Source organism: Urocitellus parryii, unplaced genomic scaffold (genome assembly GCF_045843805.1).
Source record: "Urocitellus parryii isolate mUroPar1 unplaced genomic scaffold, mUroPar1.hap1 Scaffold_62, whole genome shotgun sequence".
Lineage (NCBI taxonomy): Eukaryota > Metazoa > Chordata > Mammalia > Rodentia > Sciuridae > Urocitellus > Urocitellus parryii.
In genome coordinates this window covers 1015570-1023557 of record NW_027554113.1, presented here as the reverse complement: position 1 = coordinate 1023557, position 7988 = coordinate 1015570, and the positions used below count along the sequence as shown (strand labels likewise).

Genomic DNA, 7988 nt, shown 5'->3' with positions numbered 1-7988 from the left:
AAAGTCTGCAGTCTTAGAGATTTGAGAGACCAGGCTGTGAGCTCATGGGATAATCATCTCAACCTCAGCACTCTGGGGCTCAGTTTCTTCTCTCTCTCTCTCTCTCTCTCTCTCTCTCTCTCTCTCTCTCGGTAATGCTGGGGATCAAACCCAGACCTCTCAAGTATGCTAGGCAAGTACTCTACTATTGAGTTACACCCACAGCTCTTTTTATTTTGAGGCAAGGACTTGCTAAATTTTCCAGGCTGTCCTCAAACTTGTGATCCTCCTGCCTCAGTCCCAGAGTTGCTGGGATTAGGTGCACGCCACCACATCCAGCTTTCTTATCTGTTACAATAAACAAATGAACAGAGACCTGAGGTGCTTGGATGAGGCTGATTCTAAGGACCTGTGCATTCCATACCCAACAACACAGCTCAAACATGCTGTGACTCCACAGACGCTTAATTGCTTTCCTTCCCCAAGTCAATCCAATCCCATCCAAATGAGAGATTACTGGCCTGGCATAAGGAAGAAAGCTTTCCTTCAGCTTGTTAGCAGTTTACCATGGAATCAGGGTGGATGTAAAGGTGCTGATTGTGAATTCTCAACTCTGTTCCTTGTGACCAGGGAGTAGCCAAAGAGCTTTTGAAAATTTCATCCCCAAACTCCTATCATGCCCTCAGCAGGTGGTTCAGAAGTCATGGTTCCATAGACTCTCAATGACCTAAATTATGTCTTCAATTCCCCAGCCCAACTAGATATTCCTTAAGGGAAGGACTTGTGTCTTGAACTTCTTTATCTCTAGCAGAGCACAGTCTTCAAGATATGTGGTTGGAGATCCATCCATATCTGCTTAGAGACTTGATTAAAATCAAGAGAGTTGAAGCATGAGTCCAGGTAAGTGAGTTGAAGCATGAGTCCAGGTAAGTGAATCTCTAAATTTGCTGGGTGATGACTGGATGCCATTCTTCAGTCCAAGGCTCAATCAAGCTTCTCCTGTCCAGGCTGTGATCCCTAAGAGCTATCGTGTTACCTAAACAGCAAACAATAGAAGACAAGGTGGTTCCATTCCATTGTGCCAGAGACTCTACAGGATACGCAGGTCACATTGCTGCTGGTCCCTTGCTTCTGAAGCAGTCCAGGCTGCAAAAGTGGCCCAGCTGGACCATGAAAACATAAATCAGGCACGCTTTACCCACTATTTGCTTCCAGGTCACTGTACAAATTGCAAGCACATTGTAGGCTTTATGGGCTACAAACCTAAACATATAATGTGGTGACAAATGTCACAAGCTCTGTGGTGGGTCTCACTCTCATCTAGGCTTAGGTATATTCAGAATGGCTGTCTCCTTTCTCTGCCTACAGATAAGATGCTCTACATCTAGTCAAACTCCCTGCTCCATTTGTTCTGTGCTCTGGGAAAATTGTGGCCTTCTTCAAAACTGTTGAGGCTGCCTTTCTTTCTCTTCTTTTTTGTTTGCCTGTTTGATGTGTGTGGTGATGGGCACGGAATGTAGAAGGCAGTGCCTTGGCTTGCCCCACATTGTCACTCATCTGTACAAATGGTGATGACAAAGAGATGCAACTAATTGACCATGACACACATGGAATTGCTAACAACTTTAATAAAATTTTAATTACCCCTTGTTTCATGGGATAGGCAACAACCCATGAAAATAATAATCCTCTTGGGTGCTGTCACAGCAGACAGAACAATTTGACTAGGGGAAGGGAGGTATGAACTGTTTGGAGTTTAGAATTGTGGGAATGGGGGGACAGTCCATGGAGAAGTGTTGGGCAGAGTGACTACTATACCTGGAATTCAGGTAGGCGGATAGACTCCTCCCTGAATTATCTAGATAGCTTCCCCAATTCCCCACTTTGTTTGTATAGACTTGATGTTTTCCAGAAGCAAACTCACTATAGGCAAAGAAGAGAAAACAAGGCATATGGACCATCAAAAAATCTGTCAGAAAGACACTCCTGGATTTCTGATCCAGAGCCCTAACACCAGTCCTCAGAGTCTGACTGTACATGGAAAGACCACCTGGGGATGCAGTGAGTATCTCACTGCTCACAGATACCAACTTGGGTCATGCCATCCTGGATCCCCAGGGCTCCTGTGCCCCCTTGGATGCCCCAGGTGAAAGAGGAAGAAGAGGAGTAGAATGAGGTGTCCACCTGGATACCTTAGTGGGTTTTGACTTTGTGTCCACTGCTGCAGCTCCATCCCAACAGGTCTGTGAGCACCATACACTCCTCCCCTGGCAGGCAGGGCTCCATCTGACACCACCATCTCTGCAGGATGATAGAGGCTATTGGGGCAGGAGGCAGGAGTGCATCTCTAAGCTCTCTGTAAGCACAGCCAGCAGTCAAGAGGGGGGGTGGGTCTGTGAATGAGGTACACATTTCCACACACCCCTGGCATGGAGTCCAGTGTTTCCCTTGTCTTCTGCCTACTCTGGGATGCCCAGAGAGGAAGAAATGTTGAGGACTGGGGACATAGCCCTACCAACTTTAATCCTACAAGTCCCAGCATCTCACCAAAAACATTGAGGGGGAAAGGAGGCCGGTAAAGTTGTCTCTGAGGCAATCATATCATTGGCACAGAGGTACCAATCTTCAGCTTGGTGTGTGTGAGCTACTATGCACCATGTGCAGAGGTCCACAGACCAGGAGGGCACAAGCTGCCATGCATGTGATCACACTGGGCATGGTTACTCAGATGCCACTTAATCGTGAGAACAGAAGCCAGAGTGGGTAGGTGGGAAAGGGTGATGTGAAGGAACACAAGTGTTCATGTAAAGGCAGGGTTGAGTGTAGAGCATGTGGAAGAGGCTAGTGAGAGAGCAGTAGGTGAAGAGCCCATGTCTGAAAGGCTGTGTGTGGCAGAAAACCTAAAGTATGAGGGAATTTGTCTGTCGGTGTGGGCTGGGCAGTGAGGGACAGCACACAACAAGAGCTTTCCTTATCTATAACACAGAGATAGTCATATCTGCCCTCCTGTCCCCCAGAGGGTGCCTCGTCATTTGAGACTCTGATCATGAAAGCCCTGAGATGGGTATGAAATTGGATCCCCAGAAGATGAAAAGGCCCAACCAGACCTCCTTATCTCTCTGCTCAGAGTCTCACTGACCAGGGCCTAGCTTCTCACTCACCATCCTCACAGGAGGGCTTTGCCCACATAGTGCCAGCCACCTGGCTGGAAAAGCAGGAGCATTTTACAGTCTGGGAGTGCTCCTCAATGTGGTTCCTGTGGCAGCAGCAGTGAGCAGCGATCACCTCACAGGTGCCCTGATTTACAAAGACTGATGGGGCCAGCCACATCAGATCAGGTCCCCAGTCCAGGCCTCCAGCCCTGCTCCCCTCCCACCCACCTGTTGGTCCTTGAGCCTCTTCTACCTGCTAGGGAGAAGGCCTTTCCTTCCTTCCTTTCTTGTTTGTGTGTGTTGGGCGGAACTACTAGGGATTGAACCCAGAAGCCTTCTACCACTGAGCCACACCCCCCAGCCCTTTATATTTTATTGGGAGACGGGGTCTCTCTCAGTTGCTGAGGCTGGCTTCAACCTGCCTCAGCCTCGGAAGTCACTGGGATTACAGGTGTGCACCACTACACCTGGCTGGGGGAAGGTTATTTAAGAGATTTCCAGGGATTTGGTTTTAGCTCATTGATGGGCCACATGCCCAGCAGCATCAAGTCCTGGGTTTGATCCCCAGCATCACACACAGAAAAAATCCAATGGCATGGGAGAAAGAAGCAGATGAAATCTTCCTGTTCCTCCCCAGTGAAGCCGCACTCATCACCCTTTGGCAGACCCTGGGTCTGAGCAGAAGAAAGCTGAAGTCTGGCAGCAGGTCCCGCCCCCACCTCCCTGCTTTCTCAGGGTGAGGGCAAGGGCCCCAGGGCTTGCAGTGCGTGGGGAGGATCATCCACTTATATAGGCTTCAGCCATCCCAGAAGGAAAACCCCAGAATTAGGCCAGGAGGCTAGACTTAAGCCTCCACCCGAGGGCCTGTCTCCCTGCAGAACACCTTCTGGCTTGGAAGGGACAGAGAACAGTGGGTCTGCCCAGGCATCCTCCTGGCGGGGATAGCAGAAGGGAGCAGTTGCCTGGGTGATGAACAAAGGAGGAGTCAGAACCCTGAAATCTATGGATTGTACTTTACCTCCACGATCTGCTCGCTGTGTGGAACAGGGTGGGGTGTTATCCAGTTTTCCAGGTGTGCTGGAAAACCTCCTTCCCAGTCCCTGCTGCCTCCCCTTAACCTGTGGCAGTTGGAGGCTGCAAGGAAGCAGAGGCCAGGAGGGTCCACAGCCACATCAAGCACAGTGCCAGTAGCCATTGGCCTGAGTTCCAGTTCTGCACGTCCCTTTCACTCATCCTGTGGAGAGAAGGGCACACCTTGCATAGCTCCAGACAGGAGGGGCTCTCCTAGTGCCCAGCCCTAGTTGCTTCTCTGTGCTATGCCTTCTGGGAGGCAAGGGTGGGTAAGATGCCCACCTTGTCCCCAAGCAGCTCAAAGCCTGGCACAAAGTCACTGTAGGAAGCGATGGATGCCACAGAGAACAGGGGAGCAGGAAGGGAAGACCTGAGGAGGAAGTGACATTTAAAAGGGGTCTTAGAGCTGGGCACAGTGGCACACTTCTAATTCCAGCTGCTTGCGAGTCTGAGGCAAGAGCATCCAGAGTTCAGAGCCAGCCTCAGCAAAACGCGAGGTGCTAAGCAACTCAGTGAGACCCTGTCTCTAAATAAAGTACTAAATAGGTCTGGGGATGTGGCTCAGTGGTTGAGTGCCCCTGAGTTCAATCCCTGGTATCCCCCAAAAATTTTAAAAATGGGCTGTGGTATGGGAGGAACAATCATGCTAACTCCCATTTTTTTTTCAGTTCTTAACCCAGGCATGCTCTTGAATCCTTCATGACTATTCCAAAAAGTAGGATAGTTATTACCTATTTTATAGATGAGAAAATGGAAACTCAAAAAGTATGGACACAACCCAAACAGCCACCAGTGAAGGACTGGCTAAATGCTTTGAAGAGAATCTGGGCAGTCTCTTCCAAACAGCTGTGGAAACACAATGGAAAATGCTTTATTTAATGATGCATGCAGTGATTTCCAATGATAATCCACTGTTAAGAGGGAGCAGCAACATGTGGGATGATGTGTATAAAATGTGTAAAAGAGAGGGATTATTTATGCTGCCTGAATAGGCATAAACTAGCTCTGGAGCCACATGTGGTGGTCTGTACCTGTAAATCTCAGCAACTCTGGAGGCTGAGGCAGGATTGCAAGTAGGAGGTCAGCCAGGGCAACTTAGTGAGAGCTTGTCTCAAAATACAATAAAAAGGGCATGCACTTCGGAGGCCAGATAAGTCTGGCTGAAGATTCCTTAAATGGTGTGTCCTGCAGTGTCCTGTTAGTAGGTTCTATACCAGGCTCCGATGTCATCGGTGTAGGATCCATATTTTAATACTGTTCCTAAAATTTCATTTAATACCAAGATGTCTTTGACTTGATTTTATTCTTTGTAATTCTAGAAACGAGATTGTAGTTTAGCCATTACTGATATTTTTAAAACAGGGATATGATTTCTTGCACAGCACTTGAAAAGAGAAACAAGCTTCGGTTCTCAATGCTGACCTTTCTTTTTCAGGTACAAGTTTTCTAGCTCAGACAACTGAGAAAAACTATAGACCATTCTTGAAGCATTGGTTACACATTGATTTTCTATATTGCAGGCAAATTGGGCTGTGATGGGTGGTGTGCAGGCAGTTTCAGGATCTGACAACCTGGGAGGTTCTGTACTAAAATGTTACTTTGTATCAGTTTTAGTACAACAAAATAAAGGACAATTTCAGAAAAAAAATAATTAAAAATAAAAAGGGCTAAGGAAGTAGCTGGCAATAGAGAAGCCCTGAGTTCAATCACTAATATTGCAAGCGCGCACACACGCGCGCACACACACACACACACACACAGCACCAAACCAAACCAAAGGATTGTGACAAGTATTTAAAAGGTTGAGTTATGTAGTTCCTAGAATATACAAGTCAATAAAATGTTGATAGGTTTCCTCCTTCTTTGTCCACTTTCTCAGTCATTTTTACAAGAAAGATCTACATGTAGGTAAATACGTTATGTAACACATCAGACGGGGGCTAAGCGTCACTAAGGACACAATAATACAATAGGAGTGGGAACTGTATTCCTGGTTGGGGATCCAGAAGCACTTCCAAGAGTAGTACCTACCCTTGGAGAAGTAAGTAGGAATTGGACTCAGAAATTCCAGGCAGTGGAAGGAAGGGAATATGAGGCAGAACGGTGGTCTGGGTCTGCAGGTCCCAGAAGGTCCGCAAGGATTCTAGTGGCAGAGAGTGGTCTTCTGCACACACCATGTCCGACTCCATCGCCCGCGCTGGCACCCGGGTTTCCCAGTCCTCCCGCGAGCGCCCAGGTGGGGCAGGAGCGGTTGCTGTTTGGCCGCGGGAGGGCAGCAGCGGCCCTTCCTGACGCCACCCTGAGCGCCTCTCAACTTTCTCAACTTTCTCTACGCCCATCTGCCCCTAGGGGCTGGAAGGCGGGGAGAGGCCGAGTCCTCCGGGGTCCCACCCGCTCCGGTCACTGCCCACTCCTCTGCAGTCCTGGCATCTCGCAGCGACTCTCCTTCCAGCCTCTCACCCAGCCCGGGGCAGGCGCCCCAAATCCTCGAGCCTCAGTGGAGGCGACCCTTGGCCGTCTGGGGCTGGGCCAGAGGCCGGCGGAGCCAAGGGCTGAAGGAGGGCAGGGGCGGGGCCCGGCCCCTAGGGTCAGTCTCAGCCTTCTGCAACGGCCACACAACTCGAGGCAACGGAGCGGAAGGTACAGGGGTCGGGGCAGGGGGAGAAGGGCGTCCCAGTTCCCGGGAGAACACTTTCCTCCTCTCCACTCGCTGGGAGCTCGGGCGGGTCCAGCGAGGGGTTTTGGCACGTTCCCTCCCCTTGGACGCTGCGTCCGGGCTGCGCTGGGGTCCAGCCTGCTCGGCTCCTCCCCGGACTGCAGGGAGGAGCCCCAGGAGCGGCCTGGCAGGGGCTCTCTCCTGCTGAGGCCCTGATCGGAGCCCTTTCCCTTCCCTCAGGGTTTCCCCTAGCCTCCCCCGCCAAACAAGGGAGCGGCCTTGATCTCCCTAGGCGAGGGAACCCAGCCCAGACGCCCTGGCTAGCCCCAAGCTAGACGGCCCAGCAGGGACCTGGCCTGGAGTGCTGGGGATGCGCTGGGAGTTCTCCCAGGCCCGGAAGGTGGAATGGAACGAATAATGACCCTTGGGGGCTGCCATTGTTCTGCGGAGGTTGGACACTGCCCTCGAAAGTCCTTGGAAACTGCCTGGGGCATGGGGTAGGGGAGACCGGGAAGGATCCAGCCCGTTTGTGTTCGTGTGATCGTTAATACGAGTGTGTGAAGGAATCTACCCTCCACACTCCCTAGCTAGGCTAAAGATTTATTTTAGGGGTGTTGGTTGGGGAGCCCAGGGCACAGAGTTCTCTCAGTTCTGGCTTTAAAGTTGAGGAAGAGGTGTCAACTGAAGAGTGAGTCTTTCCCAAACTTCAGGGGAAGTGAGCCAGGTAGTAGGCCCACTGGATCTGCGGGAAAATCAAGAGAATGAGCTAGGTATCCCACATATCTTGTCTCAGGGGAGGTGCCAGAAGTTTCAGGCCCCGTTCCAGCTCCACTTCAGTGTCTGCGTGGGGTTTGGTTGCCCCTTTTAGGGTCAGTGGGGCAGTTCCTCTGGGGTTTTCTCTCACAGGGAACTATTGTTCATGCCATCTTGACCTTGGGCCTTGTGTCCTGGCTTGGCATGGGCTGCTTGCTCTTCTGGCCCAACCAGAGCCTGGAGGGAAAGTCTTCTGAGCTGGGGGTTCCAGGTCACTTAATTCATGTCCTTGTCCTGAAGTTCTGGCCTCTGCCTCCCACCATCTGGTGCCAGTTGCCTTGAAGGGGGATGGCAGTGGCGCACTCTTGCCTAAGTGA

The 7988-nt window shown here is 50.6% G+C and overlaps 1 pseudogene; it reads right to left on the bottom strand.

Annotated features, from left to right (window-relative positions):
* Positions 1–963: 963 nt before the first annotated feature.
* LOC144252886 (chemokine-like protein TAFA-3) lies at positions 964–4364 on the bottom strand (annotated as a pseudogene).
* Positions 4365–7988: the final 3624 nt, after the last annotated feature.